This window comes from Lepisosteus oculatus, chromosome 2 (genome assembly GCF_040954835.1).
Source record: "Lepisosteus oculatus isolate fLepOcu1 chromosome 2, fLepOcu1.hap2, whole genome shotgun sequence".
In the NCBI taxonomy this organism is placed as follows: Eukaryota; Metazoa; Chordata; class Actinopteri; order Semionotiformes; family Lepisosteidae; genus Lepisosteus; species Lepisosteus oculatus.
Window position 1 is genome coordinate 64,600,544 of NC_090697.1, and position 19,751 is coordinate 64,620,294.

The following is a 19,751-nucleotide window of genomic DNA, read 5'->3' on the forward strand; positions in this document are numbered from 1 at the left end:
GCTATCTGTGTGGCGTTTGTATGTTTTCACTGTGTTCATGTACAGGTTACTCCTGGAAAATTCCAGACAGTTGTTTGTGTCATTGTGTGACTTGCAGTGGTTAATGGATATAGCAATGATACTGTTATAACAGTTGAATGATTTTGGTTTACTTATTTGTAAGTGGTTATTATTGATAGTGTGTTTCTTTTCCAGAAAATGCATTTTCTTCCAGAACATACAGTATGTATTGTATGTGGACATGTCCCTATCTTGTTGAGGTTTTTTTCTGAACATTTTTTTTTCATCCATTTATCTGGGTGGCTGCTAGTGAGTTGTGTTTTCTAATAACAGCTGCTGCTCCGAGCAGCCTCTGCTTCAGACACAGTGAGTTTATCTGTCTCACCTTCACAAATTTTTTTATCTTTCTCAAGTGTGAGGATTAACATTCCTTCAGCTGCATCTTGTAATTTCCCTCAGAACAGTGTTATTTCCCTGTTTTCATTTAAACTATTTGTTACTATAACATAACATCTGAGATGTTATATTGCATTATATGCATTATTCAACAAAGTAGTGTAATTTTATAACTAGCATGTGAATATGAAGGTATTGACTCAAAAATAGCCAATATAAACACCTGTAGGGAATTTACTCAAATGCAGGTTAGACTCTGTAATCACAGGTTCAAGTCTGGGTCATGTCACTTGCTGACTGGCTGACACACAATTGTCTGAGTGCCACAAAGGGGAAAACGAGATTAGTTGACCAGGGCTCTTTCAAATCTTAGAAACACAGTAAATCCTGCATCCACCTAGGTTCTTGCAGGCATGCAGTACTTTCAGTCAGATCTTAACTTCTGTTATATGCCGTGATGCCTTAGAAGTCAAATGAAGAAGATAAGTGGCTCACAAATGGATCAGAGGATCAGAGGACTACACCTTCATGTCAAAATTCTCCCCTGTCTGCAGAAGCACGGCATGTAGTTTCAATCTAAAGTACCATATCTGTCTGTTTCCAGTAAACCAAAACTTTTTTCTCTTTAACCTCTCTCTCATACAAATAAAAGAAAACACACAAACTTCCACAACATGACAATTTTCTCTTTTTTTTCGAACTAAACAGTTCTATACACATATAATACCGGTGTGGCTCTGTTACTGATTTTTTTTTTTTTTCATTTTTTTAAGTTAAAAAGGATACAAAGGCAGGCTCAAGTAAAAAGAAAGAGACAGAATTCAAGTAACACTTGGACACAGCTGTGGACATATCAGTGTTTTCAACCACGTTTATCAGACATTTTGTTAATAAAAACTACTTGAATCTTGATTCCTCTTATCCAGCTCGTGTTCTAATTTCGAGAGTGAAAGTTACCTAGACAACCCAAGAGGAAAGTTTCAGGAGAAGTACAGTAGATCTCAAGGGAATTAAAAAGATAAAAATAACATAGATCTGTATAAATAAAAAAACATCAAATAAGTTAACATGTAGAACCTAGTATAAAATAAGCATGACAAACCAAAATGTAGGGACATAAGGAGTATTGAAAATGAAGGAGTATTTCATCCATTTAGATATGATTTTTTGTTAACAAACATCAAATAACCCAACTCAGAAATACCTCAGTATTGGTTCCACTACCTCTTTCTTTCTGCTGCTTCCTCCGAGACAAAGCAAGCAGAAAGAAATGTATATACATGTCAGAAAAACTCTAATCTGAAGGGGGGGGCTCACTCTGATCAGTGCAGCAATGTCAATATGATTCCCTCTCAGCTTCACAACAAAGTGTAGAATGCATGTCTTTGTTGACACGTTCCCAGTTCATATGGAAATTAACATTTTGAAACTTATTGAAGGAAACAAAACCTCGAAGGAAGTTAGATTGACAAAGTATCTCCAGACATTGAAGATTTGGAATAGAAATCTGTAAGACAGGATTCATCTTTCCTTAGGATATTTAAGGATATTTAAGTGTACTGTAAAATTATGTGTATAAAAAACACTGTTAACTAGTTTAAATCATTTTGGGTTAAGTAGGCTGGTTTCAACAGCAATTGTTGGATGCTTAACATTAATGATAGACGGCGCAGTAATCCAATGTGTTTTCCTGGTCTGTATATATACAGTATTTAGTTTAGTACTTTCAGAAATTTGATAAAACCATAATGTATTGTTCAGACTGTACCTGTATGAATTTGTAGTTGTTGGTAATCATCTTTTTAACCTAAAAATAATTCTGGATCATGGAGGGGTGATCTAAGATACTCTTGTGTTGTTTCCTCTTAGTTGCCAAAACACAGTTCAGTTTACAGTTAATATTTTTGAATGCTCAGTGGCCCTCTCTATTAATAATTTAAAGCATTCAATAGTTTCAGTGAATTGTTTTGAGAAAAAAAATAAATTCCAAAAGAAAAAAGTTGAGGTTATTCATTCATTTATAATGTTTGAATGCTTATAGCTTAAAGGATCAAAACCAACTTCTCCACATTAGTCATTATTTTCAAAATGGAAACAGTGACATTTTGAGCAGAGCTCAAAATAGTACTGACATTTCTAACACTGGAGAGAGATAATGTGACTTCTATCTGTCACCTCCTTGTCAATGTTAATTGGCAAATGCTAGTTCTGTATACCAACAGTTTGATTTTACAATGTGAAATAGTTATTTATTATAATCATTGTAACAATGCCATCTTAATGGCACATAATTTGTTTTTAGATAAATAAGATTTCACAAAAGAAAGAATGGTAAAATAAACTTCAGCTGTCTTCAGAATATTCAAAAGAATCAAATCTGGTAAAAAGATTTTTGCTCATAGGAAGAATATGCTGTTAGAGACATTTTGAGTGTAAATAATCTAATTTAATTCTTATGATGCTTACTCGTGTAATTTCTCATTTTAATTTGAGGGGACAGAGGCCCAAACCAGAATAAGTAAAACATTTAATTTATACATATTATAACAAAACTTAAAACTGTTAAAAAATTGGCTGTGACCCTGTTGACGAGAGGAAGGAAAATGACCCTTTTCCCTGTAAAGCAAAGGGAGGTGTTCATGGAGTCTTCCCTTAGGATTTTAGTTCATTTCCCCAAGCTGTAGTCTTATCTGTCTATTGTTTCCTTTGCTTGTCTTTCTTGCCTGAGTCATAGGAGGGCTTATGAAACCCAAAAGGCCTGACTCAAGTCCACCAATCAAAACCTGACATGGCATTATTACAGTATGTATTAGGCATATGTGGGTTTCCTCATATTACTGTTAAGTGACATACAGTATACTGTATGCGTTAGGCATTGACCACTCACTAAACAAATTGGAACACATTGAAAATATGATTGCAAAATGACACAACAATACAGTGACCATAACTAAATGCTAAATGCTATAAGCTAAATGCTTATTTGAATTCAGGAAAACCTAATACAGCAGCTGTTGCAAAACTACACAGAATCACAGAGAAAATATAATAATACTGTATCAATATTAGGAAAAATTGAAAGCAGTAGAAAATTATATAGTCGACTCCAAATGTACATGGGGATTAGGGATTTTGAGCAGTGTGTAAAGAAAAGTTTGTGTATAGCCACATTGTATCCTAAAACCCTTGTAAACACCCCCTGCTAACCTCTCATGGTAATACATGATGTTAAATATAATTATAAAAACAGTAAATAAAACTAAATAAGAAGACTGTATAAGCTCACTAACTAGCTCCCATAGGTATGCTTGATGATTTTTTCACAGAATAAAGTATTTTTTTCAGTATTTCTGAGCCAACCGCTTAAAGCTGCAACCATGTGAGCTAAGAATGTGTAATTTGCAACTATCAAATGTAGTACTGTACATATAACAAAATTATATCCAAGTCCACAAGGTATATTGAAGTGGCCTGGGAGAAATGCGAAGGGATGGAGCCTTTGGAGGGAAATGGCTGAGGATGCAGAATATTTTAAACTCATCTGGGGTCAGGCTAAGAAGCAAATGAGGGAAAGCAGGAATACAGTATGCTGGAGAAGGTCTGAGTCGTGGTTGCCTGGTCCACCCGGATCATGGGTGGAACAATTTTGTCAGCACTGATGGTTGAATGCCAGCAGTTGGGGAGAAAGGACAAGATCCATGGGTGCTGGCAGCAGCAAGACTTCGATAAAAGGACTGGATCCAGCATATTCTGATGGTGTACACTTGCAGGGAGGGCAAAGAGAGTGCCAGGTGCTGGACAGAGTATTGGTTAAGCGAAGGAGATGAAAACAATGAGGATATTGCTTGGTCAGAAGGTTTGGTTGATAGGACACCTGAAAATGAAACTGTCATGGAGAGTTCTTTCTGGACCCTATGCAGACAACACGATCCAGGGTTGAGTGAGAAAACACGGGGAAAAAAAGGCATGCAAGATACGCGGATGAAAATAGGGGGGCGTGTCCATGGAGTGCTGGTGGTTGGGGAAGGTGTAGCCGAGGCAAACGATACAGGGATGAGACAAACGGGAAATCCAAAAACAGGTCAAAAGTCCAAGTCCAGGCGATCCATCTGAGACAGACGATTAATATCCAGAACCGGTTCGGGACCGGCAGGGGGCACGGGAACGGGAACAAGAAACAGAAACTAAAACCATAACGTAGCCAGGCTTATCTCGGTCCTGGGCTCTCATGATATGGGAACCAATGCAGAGTCCGGATTAGCATCAATGGCTGGCTTTTAAGGGGGGACTGAAAAGGGGCTTGAACAGGGAATAGGTGTGGGAGATGAAACTAACAAGGGAGGGCTGGAGCGACCTTAAGAGGAGGGGTTTTCGATCGTGACAGAAACAAGTTGAAGGGAGAGCAGAAACAGTGGAGAAAAGGTATGGACAGTGAAAAATGCCAGGGGTGAGCTACTCTGGGGCTCCAAAAAGGGATGACATGAGGAAGAGTGAGAAGAGAGGAGCAAAGAAGGGTTCATATACCTGAGTCAAAACATGTTACCACCCATCTGGATATTAAGGGTCTCAAAGGTAAACAATTGAAAACTTTACTGCATGGCATCTATACTGTAAGTGCAACAGTAATATCATGACAATACCCACTACTGTTGAAAAACAGTGATTCGGCATTTGAGAATATGAAACTGAGGACTGAGAAAGTAATGTATACTGGAAATCGAAAATAAAAACTTTAGATATTCTGTACTCCATATTTTTTATCTCCTTAGGTTGATTACATTTAATAAACTTCATTTTTAATCAGTGTGCTCTGTACTTTCACTTTTAATTTCATGAAGGGTTCTCTTGTTATTACTAAGAGTTTCAGTTGGAATGTCAATACTGTACATGTCATGTATCATACTTTAAGTTGTATCTTGTACTGCCCTCTGGTGTGCTTGCTGGAAATTTCTTGTCAGACACTTTTATATCTCACTTTTATACTTGAATGGACATAAAAATAAAATCACAGCTTAATGCCATAGGCAAAACAACATTAATTGCATATTCAAAAAGTAAAATAATGAAGACTGCTTACAGATCCTGAATTCTTTGATCAGGTTCCCTTGTAGTCTTCTCTGTTAATGACATAAAGATTCACCCTGTCAGTACAGAACACTCCTTTAAGTCCTGGAATGTGGCTGGTTACTCTTCCTTTGACTCATGCCAGAGGAACAATTTATCGTTTACCTGCGACTAAATTCATTGCAGTATTCTAAGTGAGGTTTTTCTAATACCTTGTACAATTTTAGCATATCTTTTGATTTAAAATCTGTGTTTCTTACTATATATTACATTGTCTTTATTATTGTTTCCCCACATTTTCTGTCAGATATAAAGATATTTTGCATACGTAGACTTATCAAGCTCCGTCTTTCCTGTTTTTGTTTTCTAGTTTTTGTTTTGGCAACCTGCATCTAATAATCTGACCTCCACCTCTCTTGTAACAGCCAAAAACACACACCATTATGCCAATAAAGAATACTTCAAATATGTAGTTCCAAACATTTATCAGACAAATTTAATTGAATCAACCCAGTATTGGTTATACAGTAAGATCAATAAGATGTCAAGTGAAGGTCATTAAGAACTTCTGTTTCTTTTTTTTTCATTACCTCTTTTACTGTCTTGTTGTCTCTTTTTTAAAAGTTCCCTGAGAGGACATTCAGCTTTTGTCTTATTTCATGTGTTTGATAAGGGACGTACCAATTTTGACTTATGTAGTAGGGTGAAGTGGGGTTTTGGGTATAGGACTTTTTTAACTTAAGCTACGAAGGTGTAACCTTTAATACCCTCTACAAGAGAGGGCAACAAGAAGCACCCTTGTGCGTAGTGGGAACATTGCTGATAATCTCTATTGTCTGTCCCTGTCTGTTGGCCATCTTCCTCTCCATCTCAGCACTTCACTGGTGGTTGGTTATAAACATTGGGGACTGTTTATGCCAGGTGCATTTTCTTCTCCTGTACTGGTAAGGTTACTTCTTGTTTCCAGTGTGTACTTGTTGGTGAGAGCTTTTTTCAATTCTGTATTTTGGGACTACAGTCTAGTTCTGATATACCCAACAAACTGCAGAACATAAGCCAAAAAACTGGGTTATTGAAATATAATAATATTTTTTTTTAAAATACACCCTGTTGTTTTTTGCTGCACTTCTTGAAACAGTACTGTACAGTATATGCATTTAACATTCCATTCCATTAATGATTTAATCATACTGTATATGTCAGCAAAAAATGAATCAGAAATATATGTTGACTTTGACATTTATATGTGTTTTCTGTACTACATTATTTGTGAGCACAACAGTGAGCACTTACATGTTTAAAAAGAAAAATATATAAAATTATCGTAATATTAGACCTACTGTATAAGCTACAGTATACTTGAGATATTGATTATTGAGCTATCTCCTCCATTGTTGGTGAACTGTTATTTTTTTACCTACTGTATGTAAATTGTTTTTAACAACAATTCCCAAACCTGTCAGTCCCTGCAGGACTAGGTCTACCCAAACATTGCAGCATCCTGATTATGTTACAACCAGTTTCTTCTATAAAAAATAGTGCATGTAGACAGGATGTCAAAATATACTAGGCAAAGTTACTGACACAACCTATTAAAGCTAGTATTAAATGGGCCAGATATAGTAGCCTACTATATAGATATAGTATCTTGTGTTAAACAAGATAAATTATAATAAAAACTAGTGTAAAAACCAAATGAAACAACTGATCAGCTAGCACTGTTCTGAATGTATCTATTTTATACAGTATATTAATTATCAGGTAGGCAAACACCTTTAAAACCAGTATTAAGTTATTCAGAAAGTTATATTCAACAGTGAGAACTTTATGAACTAGCGTTATTGTTAAATTAGAACTGCCAAACACCTGGGTTTTTACTTCAGGGGAAGGCACATTGTTTCTATAAAAATAGCTTTTGTTATCGTTACTACTTATTTATTGTCCCCCAAAGATATATATTCTTCCTATCATTATTATTTATTATGTTTGTAATGTATTGTCTACATTATAAGTTGCTGTCTGTCGTACTGTCTGTTGTACTGTTTGTGTACTGATGTCTCGAGAGATCAGTGTGAATAAGAATTCCAATGTACCTGTACATATGGCAATAAACTCCTATACTATAAACTTTATTCTATATTTTTACTGTTTGTTTACATCCTGAAGTTTCTTTCTAATATACTGTACACAGAATATAAAGATATTGCCCTATTACAATATTTACAGTTATTGCATATGTAAATGTATTTTTAATTTTTTAAAGGGCAGAAGAAAAATAAGATAACCAGATAACCTTTGTTGCATTACGTTCTTACAATATATCAGTTAATCTACTGTATCTGAACCACACAGCAAGAACTCTTCAGAGAAAACATGACAATGTAAATACATGTATTATTTTTATTTCACAGACAAAATTTACCATGTACCAATATGTTATGTGTCCAGCAATAATAAAAAACTGCATGTTTCAATATTGATTAAATTGAATTAAATATTTTGAGAATGGAACACAGAGAGATTACATATAAATAAGTTTTATCATTCATCAGTAATTAATATTTAAGGGGACTATGTGACTTACTTTCTACATAAGCATTCTTATTCTAAGACTGAAAATAGGAATATGTTCCCTTATACTGTTTCTCAGTACAACAATATAACAATACAACTACAACAATAATATATAGTACCCAGATCTTAAATACAATTGAACTGCCAGGGTTACTTTCGGTACATCATGCAGTACATCAGTGGCTCTCTATTGCAGATGCTAGGGAAATGGCGATAGAGGAGAATCTCGAACATTAAAGATTCCTCAATTTTAAAGTCCTATCCCGGAAATCTTTGCAGAATATAATTTAAATGTCCATGGTGAAAATGCACATTGGAAAGCTGAAATATTTTAAAATAATTGTATATGTGGTACGTACGATCATTTTCCTGTTGCACTTTGGTATTGTCCTTCATCAGTGTTTGCATCTGCTGAGAAGAAGAAAAAAGGTGGGAAGGAAGTGAGCTTGGTTTGATTCAATTCATCAAATGCACATACTGTATATAGCAAACTTCCTATGTTGAAATGCTAGAACGTTTTAAAAAGTAAAAAAATACATTTATATCTACAGTATGTGTCTATAAGTATGTACTATGAAGCTTATGGTTATGCTTTTAAATGGTACAATTAGGTATTGACATGTCAATACGTGTAAATAAAAGTGGAATTTTTCATATACAGTAAATTACTTTAAAAATACTAAATGATAAGCAATTTTTATCGCAAATCAGTTACAACATTTTCTATGCAGGAGGATAATAGCCACCAAAGAGAATGAAGGTGATATTATGCTATTAAGTAATGTGGGTAATGTAAGCATTAGACTTACATGACTTACTCGTGAATATTTCTTACATTGTGTTACTGTATATGACAAAGTAGCACAATTGAATACAATAAGTTTCTTGTTCCCATTTGTGGTTATTTTAATCTATTTCAGAACCTTGGTGAAACCACATTATGAAACACTTAATTATACTGTATTTCATAAATAATAATAACTGTTGTGACCACAAAACCCTTTGTTATAAACTCGATGTGGGATTTGAGATGTTTGTTTTAAGTTCCACATGTAGTAAGACCCCATTATGGAGTGACTGGAACATTGATGACCTATGGACATTTTCTCCCATCTCAGCCACTGAACTTTTTAAAAATATTTCTGTTTGCCTAATGGTGTTATCTGCTCTTGGACTTCTTAGTGATCGACTTCACTATGCTCAGATATTAATACTTTTTAATAATTAATAATTAATTAATTTCTTTTGAAATGTTTTTACACCTTTCTCCTGATACATGTTCCTTTATAGACGTTCATTTGCTGAAAATGCAATACCCGACAAAGGGATGATTGAGAAATTGGGATGTTTATTGTGAAGTAATGTGAACCATTATTTTTGCTCACAGACGGAGGCCACTTGTGTGGCTCATTAAGGTAGGGTGGTTAATTTAGGATTTCCACAGCAAACTGTTTGAATATTTATGAAATTATGAATATATCCATTTTCCAATCAAGCAAGCAATGAGTGCAAGGCAGGATAAACCCTGAATACAATACTCATTTGTAGGCACAAAGAAGCACACACACTCACACCAGGACCAATTTTTCCCGAAGGTAACCTACAGTGCCTTTATGTCCTTGGACTGTGGGAGGAAACCAGAGCATCCATTGGAAACCCACACGAACATGAGGAGAACATACTCCACACTGATAAAGCTCCAGAAAACCCAGGGCCCCAGTGCTACGAGTCAGCAATGCTAATGATGCTGCCTCTACAATTATGAATTTCCTTTCTTATTGTATAGTATTGTTGATTAGGTTGTGTACATAGGCATTGTTATTTTTGTCACTTTAACTTTAAATTGACAACAAGCTTTAAAACGACAAATTGTGAAAAGGGACTGCAGACTTTTTCAAGGCACTGTGATTTAATAATCAGTTGATGAAATTATTTATAAGGTATAATTACAATTACAAGTTCAGGAAACTGGTTCAGAGTTTGAGAAATGTGACTCAGTGAAATCTTTAACACAAAAGTTATCACAAAAATCTGTTATTCATTAAAGGCAAATTTTGAGGATATCATATGGACCCTTATAACATTAAAATGATGCTTAACAACTAAAGTAATAAGTTATCATATTATTGCTTTCTAATGTGTGATTTAAAATATTATGTCCTACCTTTGATTACTTTAATTTAGAATGTCTTCATTTTCTCCATTAAAACATTTCTTCTGTTGGGAATATTAATATGTGGTATACTATCATATTTATTGTCTTCATTTAATCCAGAATAATGCACATCTGACTGTGATTGTTAAAAATATTTTCAGTTTCCTTAATGTGAGAACATTATCAACATTTTGGTGGGAAACGAATAAACATTAAGCAGAAACCATAATACAACTTTCAGTCATATGAGTTATACAGTATGTTCTAATTAACCAAGCACCACACTAGTTTCAAAGAACACACTAGCTGTGGACTCATACCTAAATTTAGAAACTCCAAAAGATGGACTTAACAAGGTCTGTGAAATTCCTGCTGTATGTATGTAAGAAACTTACTTAATCCAGGTGTTGAGATTTCTGCTTCTGTGGTAACTGGAACAAAATTTAAGCATAAAACCAAAACGTTTTGACACTGACTGCAGATATTTACCACTGTCATGATCAACATCAATCATGTAGTCTTTGATTATTATAGTAATCAAGACCTGATTTTACACTGTTCGAAAGTGACAGAAAAATTTCAATAAAACAATTTTGACTGTACAGATCGTGAGTAACAAGTAGTAACATACATTTTTTTTTACAGAAGGGACACACCGGAGTTCTACATGGAAAACTTTTACTTTTTCTTAATTAGACTTTTGACTCTATGGTACCTGAAATAAAGGAGTAGAATAGGTAATCCCAGTGTTAAACAATTAACACCAGCAGATACTGTATGTATATTACTTCGGTTAGACATTATTACTCACAAGGGGTCCTGGGCTCCTCAGTCCCCTCTACTTCTGTTGAACAGACAAGGTTGTTATTGATTCCTAAATTGAGTAATGACTAATAAACCACAAACAACTCTCTCTCTCTCTCCTAGCGTTAATCCCGCATCAGCAGGGTCCGCTTGTCGGCACACCAGTCTCCATTTGGTGGTTTGAACCAAATCTTTGAGCTGATGTTGCCATTAACTGCGACCGAGAAATACTCCAACCGGCGCGTCGCTCCGCCTGCCATCGGAGTGCGGTTTGAAATGAGTGCGGTTTGAAAACACAATTCATTGTGTTTGAAATGATTTTTATTTAAAATTATTAAAGCAAGCAAACGTTATAAAGCTGACAGACAGAGCTTAATACAAAAATGAAGAAGCTAAAATAGCCAAATGATAGTAAGAGTGGAAACTCAGTTTACCAAATATTTATACAGAAAGGAGTTAAATTTCATATTTACAACAAATCAAAATTAAAGTAACACTGGGAAATTCTTACTAAATCATGATTTACTACATACATACAACTGTATGATGATAATTGTATATAAAAAAAATACTATAAAGAAATGTACTTGATTAAACCAGTCCTCACCCTGTAGATTGATTCTGGTGCTTCTGCTGTGCTGTGAGTTCACACTTTCTCCCTCTATTATTAGTTGAACAAAACAGCTCAGAGAGACCTCAGTACTGTTTCCTGTACCTCTATGTCTCAACAGATCCCTTCCAGACACAGACAGTACACAGACTTTATATTCTTTTCTGTAGAGCTCTGAGCTGAAAGGGCTTAGATTCTGACCAGTGTAGAAAAAGCAGCGTGTTCCTGTCTCAGCTTCACAGTGAATTTTGGCACGCTCCTCTATGTTGATGCGTTCAGAATCCACATAGATACGAAGATTTCCAAACGTGTCTGTGGAAATCAAACCAGCAGGAGAAATGAAACTCCATGCCAGGAGAGGGAATGGAGAGACTTACAGTACTTTCATTATAGCATTGGCAGCTTTTAGCTGTAATCAGAGCAGCATCTGCTGTTGTAAGAGGCCAACATAACTTACGTAAGAGACTAAAATGCTAATTTTTTGGCACAAAACATTTCAAGACATGCCAATCTGCAAAAAAAACAGTATTTTATGAGTATACTAAGATGTTAACAAAATAAAAAGTGATGAAGTAATTTACATTACAAAATTAACAATTAAAATGAATTGAATTAGTTTATTCGATATTTTAACCCATACTTTCATTTAGAAGTGTTTTAAAAAAAACAGTGATATAGAAAAAGGCAGTTGACTTAATATATTATCTGATACTTGTTACAGCAGTTTTCTAAAATACATCTGTACCTGTCTAAGGATGTATATAATTGCAGAATCTAGAACAATGCAACTTTAAAGCTGCATTAATTTTAGTTATAACGATAACAATGTCTCACTAAACACTTTTTATTGCTTTTTTAATTTTATTCATTCTGCAGAGATAATTGTTTGGTATTCCTCCAAAAACACAGCTCAAAAAGACTGTAGATTTATTCACATGAGGCTGGTTTTCCAGCAGTGCCCCCTGAGACATGATATGTTCAAAACCTGTGTGGCACCAGTCTAAAAGGCTCTAAGCTCTGATCAATATAACGTTTGTCCCTCTCTCAGTTGCAGAGTAAATTTGGACATACCTGTCTTTGTGGATGTGTGCTGGTTGTCACGATCGCTAACCCCTCCTCCTAAGGGAGCTCCAGCCCTTCCTCGTTCCTTCCCATTCTCTGCACCTGTTCCCTATTCCCGTTCCCCTTTAAAAGCCAGACGCTGACCTCACTCCTGGCTTCTCATTGATTTCCGTGTCGTGAGAGCCCGGGGTCCTGCTGCGTCTGGCTCCGTTATGGTTTTAGTTTCATGTTCCTGATTCCTTGTCCCGCCGGTCCCGACCCGGTTCTGGTTTTTAACTACGGATGGATCCCCTGGTCTTGGACTTAACCTCTCGTCTTGGATTCCTCCTCTGGATTTACCCTTGGATTGTTCGCCCTGGATTCACTCCCCCCGGACACTAGCACTGCATGGACACGCCCCCCTGTCTCCTGACCGACTCCTGCATGATATTTTTCCCCTTGTGTCTTCACTATTCTGGATCGCGTCGTCCGCATAGGGCCCGGAAAGAACTGTTCGTGACACTGGTTGCACTTTAATTTGGGGCTTTATAAGTTCATCTGTGAGTGGAATAAAAACCGTACTCATTTACAAAGCATTTGAAGTTCCATGGTACTATGGTGGTAAGGGCTGCTGCCAGGCTTACTGATTGATTGATCAGCTGAAGAACTGATGTGAAGTCTGATTTAATTATCATATTTTTACTTAATTTACTGCAAATCTGCGTTTAGTGTTTACCAGGTCTTGAAAATGGTACAACATGAAGGTTAAGTGGAGAATTAACTTTTTTTAAATATGAATAAAGCGTAAAGTATTCAGAGCTTAAAATAATATAAATACACATTACATATAATATTTTAAATTTAATTTCACTGTAAACTGTACTACAGTATGCTGTACTTTATAATGGGTATTGTATAGAGTGTAGGTAGTTTCAAAGCATTGTGCCCACATGTAAAACATTTCACACATTTGCCTAAAATTTTAATTTTAATAAATAGTACTTTCTTTTCTCTGTTTTATCAAAGTTGCACTTAAAGCTTTGCTTTTGCATCTAGAAAATGAAGTAGTTTAGCCCTGGAACAGAAAGCTTTGTATGTGATCCCACATACCATTTAAAATTATAAACACATTTCATTATGTGTAGCAATTGATTTATATATGATTAATATCATTAATATAACATTAAATTAATATAATTGTATAATTAATATATTATTACATTGAGAGGAATATAATAAGAATGATACATTCAGTCTAATCCATCTAAAATGTTTCTGCTGATCCTGGAATCTTAAGATATTGGGCAACCTGCGTGAGTCAACTTCATTTGGAAATACTCTTATTGTTTTGATTTATGATAGATTGAACCTCTAAAAAAAGTTTTACCTAAATTATAACCTTAATTAATCAGTACTTTAATATTGCTAATTAATACCTGAACAGCTTGTTCTCAATTTAGCCCCAGCTAGAACATTTAGAAAACATCGAAATGTTAATGAACACATATTATATTCAAAATCTTCCAGTACAAGAAAAATAAAAATGAACACCAATCAGTTGAAATTTGGATGCATAATGAGTAAAAATTGAGAAACCGTGATGTTTTTGCTGAATGTAACAAGCTATACAGAGGAGAGAGTGAGCCGATATGAATGCAAAGAAAAAAGCTAAACGGCAAAGAAAGTTTGAATAGAATTAAAATATTTAATGTGATCATTTGAATTTAATACTATTCAGCTCACAGAATAACAGCATTATATATACGTAATTGATTTAAGAATAAATTTATGGTACTTCATTAAAAATATATTAAATTCTTCCAAAGATTTCATAATTTATTTTTCTATATATAAAAATATATTGTGAAAACCTGACTGGAAATCAGATATACGGTTTTAAATTCTGGTGTATACTTATATTTCAGGATACAAACTTTATAACATTCAAAGAAATGCGCTCAGCGTTAGAAATTGCAGTACTTTTAACTCTTTTGACACTCTGTGAAAAACAATTTGTTGTTGAATATTTTGTGTTCCATAACTGTGCTGTCTCTCTATAGCATGGCACTTTTCAAAATTGTACTATCTTTTAGTGCTAGGAAACGAATTCACATAATATTTATATAAACACTGCGACAGCAACCTGATATAAAAAAATTGCATTCATCAACTATTTGTAAGACTAAAGAGAATGATAAATAATATACTCATTCAGTGTGAGAAAAGACAATGAAAGCATCATGATTTTGCAGGGTAGAGTGATTCTTCAAAGCATGCGTGACTTAAATTATGGGTTCAAATAGGTAATATGAGATACAAAACAAACAGGAAGATATCACTAAGAACATCACAGTGATGACAACCATTTTTTATGACAACTTAACACACCCACTGAAAATAAAATTCTTAAGACACACCTCATTGTTTTGTGCTGTTTTTTATAAATAACACTAGTTATATTGTAGCAGTCACTGTTTCCTCTCTCAACTTTAAGCAGGGAGACACCCTGGAATAAGTACTGCTATATATTCAGAAGGTAAGGAGGACCTTTCAGTTACCTAGAAAAAAAAGGAATTCTGAAGGAAACATTCTGAACTTCGTGTGTTTGCACCAGAACTGGCAACTAAGAAGACTGTCCCACACTTTTTCAAGTTGGTTGGTTTTCTGTACATGAAAAGGGTATAAAAAGTTTTATCTTTGGATATCACAGTTTCAATGTCAGTTTCTCACATTACAATTTTATGGTTTGTCTTTTCCTAGCTGTAATTTCAGTCATGCTTTTTACATTCTTATTTTAATTAGTTGCATCTCTGAATGTTTAAAAATCACTGTCAAATACCTGCTCTAGTTAACAGTGGCAAAGGTCATAACACAGTATCGATCTCTATTATGCTATTTTACAATATGAGAAAAGGAAATAGAATAGATTAGTTTCTGTTAGTGTCAGTAGTCAAATTAAGTTCAGGTTTTTGTGTTCTTGTGTTTTTGTAGAGCTAATTTTCCAAAATCAGTCTCTGAAATATGTGTACTGTATAGAAGGGTACTCTTTTAGTTTGTTGACATTAGACATATACTGTAGCACAAACACTTTTTCTGACCAAAAATTAGTTACTGATGAAGCACAGACAAGTTAAACCATCTTAGCAATTGGGTTTTTAAAGCCATGTGTTGCTATTGGCCAGGGAGACTCCATACTGTCTGTCTTGGATGACCTGCTGATACGGAGCTGTGATGCCTATGATGTGTTAAAAGACAAGTGGTTCAAAGGCAGGCAGGTCTGTGGAATCTGCCTAGATTTATTGCATTGTCCTCCGTGCACAGGTGTAGGCTTCATAGTTGCAAGTGAAGACAATTGGCTATTCCAAATTAGATAAAGAAAATAATTGGTGAGTCTAGATATAATTTAAGATTTTGTAAAATGTATTCTCTCACACACAATAGAAGCATCTGACATACTGTAGGAATGTTTCCTCACAGAAAATTGTTAAAAAAAACAGTGAATAAGCAAATCATCTAATAAAAACAGATATATAAAAGGGAGATGGCTGCGAGTTTAATAGCTTAGGTAAAGTACTAGTTTTGTTCTGGTTTGTGTGAAAAAAGAAGATGATTGTGATGGTGCAAGACTAGGACTTGGCCAAGGTCTCCCATGGAGTTAAATTGGACACACCTATCTTGATTGCCTGATTAGTGTCTTGTGTGTCTGGGATGTCACTGGAATAAAAAAAATCGAATTTGATTGGTCCAGTTGGTAATTCCACATTCCACAGGATTTGCTATCAGTTTTATATTAGTAGCCAGGTGGGCGTAGAGTTGGGAGCTATGTTTAAGCTCCTGCAGTTCAGGAAGAGAGTTATATTTATTAACTTATTTAATCAAACCTATCGAAACAACCACAAGATATGTAATAGAAAATGTTACCAAAAAGTATAGTTGAAGGAAGAAACTGTAGTGTATTGTTTTAACATTAGATATACTGACTAAGGTCTTTCAAATCCTTTCATACAAGAGAACTTAATGGATAGGGTCATCATTATCTGCTATAAGACTCATAAAATATCTATTGGTTTTTCTTAGTTAGATTAAATCATTAAGAAATGGGATGTAAAGAAAACCAGAAGGAAAGCTGAGGAAATTGTCTTGATAAGTTCATTTATTAATCCTTATTGAAGGAATAGGAGACCTTTTTAGGTTAGAAAAAATAAAGACCGTAGCCTACAGATCTCTTATAGTCATTAACAGTATGTGCACTTTCTGTGGTGTCCCCGTTTTGTGAAATTATAAAATGATGCACACGTGTTTTAAAAACGTAATATGTTATTCAAAGTCTGAATACTCAAACTGAAGACTTCTAAGGCTAAGATATGTGAAAGCTATGAGTATTCAGAACTCAATGTTTGATTGAAGCAACAGTGGTAGCAATTTCAGTCTCTTGGGGTGAATTTCTACCAACTTTGCACATCACTTTGGTGCAGTTTTTGTCCTTCAAGGTCACTTATGGATAGTAAAGTCGCAAGACTATCCACAGATTTTCAAGAATAGTTACAGATGCAGCCATTCAAAATGCGCGGGCGATACCGGATTATTTTCCGGTACGCTGTACGCAGTCTACCGCAAGCTACCGGTAAATACCGCGAGTTACCGGTAAATACTGCTAGTTACCGTAAATTCTCCTATAATACGACAAGCAAAATAATAGTATCCGGAATTTCCGCAAGGTGGAGCTAATAAAGCTCAACCTCTCATGTTTGAGCTGTGGCCATCAGTCTTTAACGAAGATATTACTAATAGTATTAATAATGAATGATCTTGGACAAGCTGTAAGTGTAAACTCAAAGTATTGCCCTGGTCAACATTCTTTTTTTCATTGACCATCTTTGTAAAAGTAACACCACAGCATTTCACAAACACGCATTTGTTTCCAATCATGCAAAGTACAGTAATTTTTGAGAATCGATTCACCATGCCTTTCACATGCTCATAAAAGAGATTGATTTAGGAACATAAACATATTACCTATGCAAACTGTACTGTATACAGTATGTATATGTATATTTAATGTCTTAACTGTGCCCGTTTAAGTATTGAATATTCATATCTAATTTTACCACTGAAGGGAAATCTTAGTAGCTGAGCATAAAAAGAATAGGAGCATACTGCAACGCGTGTGAAGGCCATAAACGATATTAATTTTGGAACATAAACATACAGTATATGGCTGGTCTCGGTACTTTAAAGAAAACATACACGAAACATGGTTTCATTATGACCAGAATCGGTCTTGAGATATTTTTAACTTAATTTATAGTATTTGAGAGGTATGTCTTAACACCGATACTACAGTGCGTAAATCCTGCTCATGTATATGTTTCTAGGTTTATATTATGCATTTCATACGGTCAAATTACTTTTGAGCAACTAATAAGAAGCGCGAAACGGTATGCGTTTTAGTTTCGTTTTGTGCTGGGACTCTGCTTTTAACAATGTGGCCGTGGATTGATTAGAGATATCAAGTACATACAAGTCATTTTTTAAATGTTGTAGTTCGTCTTGTAAAAATGTTACGAGTACATCATCTATCAACAATTACACAGGTTCTGTTTCCATATTGCGGATTTTGGTTATGTAATATTATTTTCTAGATTTCACATTGTGAATATATGATTTGGGCAAACAGAGCCGCAAAGAAGTACATTATGGGTTGTTGGTTTTTTTTGCAGTTTTATCTAGAACAAGCGATGCTTAAACCTTTGTCTGATTCTCGTGAAACTATCCACACGACAGTTACAGTACCTAGGAGTTGACTTCAGTGATGTCACTGATGGGATGTTTCTAAAAATCCATCCTCTGTAAAACGTCTTCTCTAGTTGTCCTGCATATGTATTTGCTAATGAAGCTGTGTGTTCTGAGCCTGGATCTCTACATTTCTGTATGAACCAGCTTAGAGGGCTAAAGACAGCTTGTGTTCAAACTGAGTGTAAGGTAATTTATGCTTCTAAAGTCATGATCAGCATTTATTATTGTACTGTGCTGTAAACTTGTACTGTGTCTAGTCACATTATTTTATAGCGTTTTTAAAGCGTTGTCAAATCTGGTGGCGCTGTGTGTTAGTTTCCTGACACCCATGTCACATGGTCTGTGATTGAATCCCATGGAACTATGACTTTATTTTTTAACAAACATTTCTTTGAAAAAATGAAATGTTTCCCTTGGTCAGAGATTAAATAAAACCTCATTCGCACCAAACAAATTTATATTTCTAAATATCACAACATGATCGAATTTAAGTCTTTTTAATAACAATGAATAGTCACCTATGCGTTACAAAATAAACATTTATATTGATTTGAATCGCGTTTTGATTTAAATCGTAAACGCGTGTTTAAATATATGTGTTTAAAAGCGATATACTGTATAAAAGCGCTGATTCTTATGGAATGTGTTCTGCGAGGGATTCAAAAAAAATTTTTTTTTAATCGCGTATCTAAGGAAAATTGCAGTATAACTTTGTTCATGCACAAACAGTGGCATGTTACATTATAATTTGGGTGTCTCCTCTTGCCAGAAAGCTCTAAATTGCAACGTAAATTGCAAAAATGCACTTGGAATCTGTCCAAGCCCTCCTACGAAAATTATTTAAACTGTGACACTGATCATTCATCTCTAAATGAACTTTATTTTATATAGCGTTTTAAGCGAATAGGTAATTAGATTGCTCATAAACCTAATCGCTTTTTCTACATAAACACAGCGTGATTGCTCTCTGAAAATGCTTTTCCTTTATATTTAGGCTCAGATTTCAACTATAGATCGTATTATTATAAACTTTCTTGGAAAAATGTATTTTATGTAAACCATGTTTGCTATTAATTCATTTAGGGCTAAAATACGTTCATTGTCTTCCAATCGAGTCGAGTTGACATTGGAAGCTTGCCACTCCTGGACTGTTAAACCAACGCATTAGCATGTTAAAGCTATTCTATTGAGGAGCCCAGCTACCACTTAACACTGTACTTCCTACTTTGAAAATACCCGTGAAACCGTTTTTTATTCGTCACAGCCAGCACTCCGGCAGAGAGGGGGTTGTACTTGTAAAGTAGAAGCAGG

General features: G+C 34.9%; 1 long non-coding RNA gene across 1 annotated transcript; it reads right to left on the reverse strand.

The window, feature by feature from the left end:
- Window positions 1-8,335: 8,335 nt before the first annotated feature.
- LOC138226183 (uncharacterized) lies at window positions 8,336-13,201 on the reverse strand. Its single transcript, XR_011184420.1, has 3 exons — window positions 12,675-13,201; window positions 11,601-11,915; window positions 8,336-8,445 (listed from the first exon to the last, which is right to left on the reverse strand). It is a non-coding gene; the product is annotated as an uncharacterized lncRNA (long non-coding RNA).
- Between the last annotated feature and the right edge of the window lie 6,550 nt (window positions 13,202-19,751).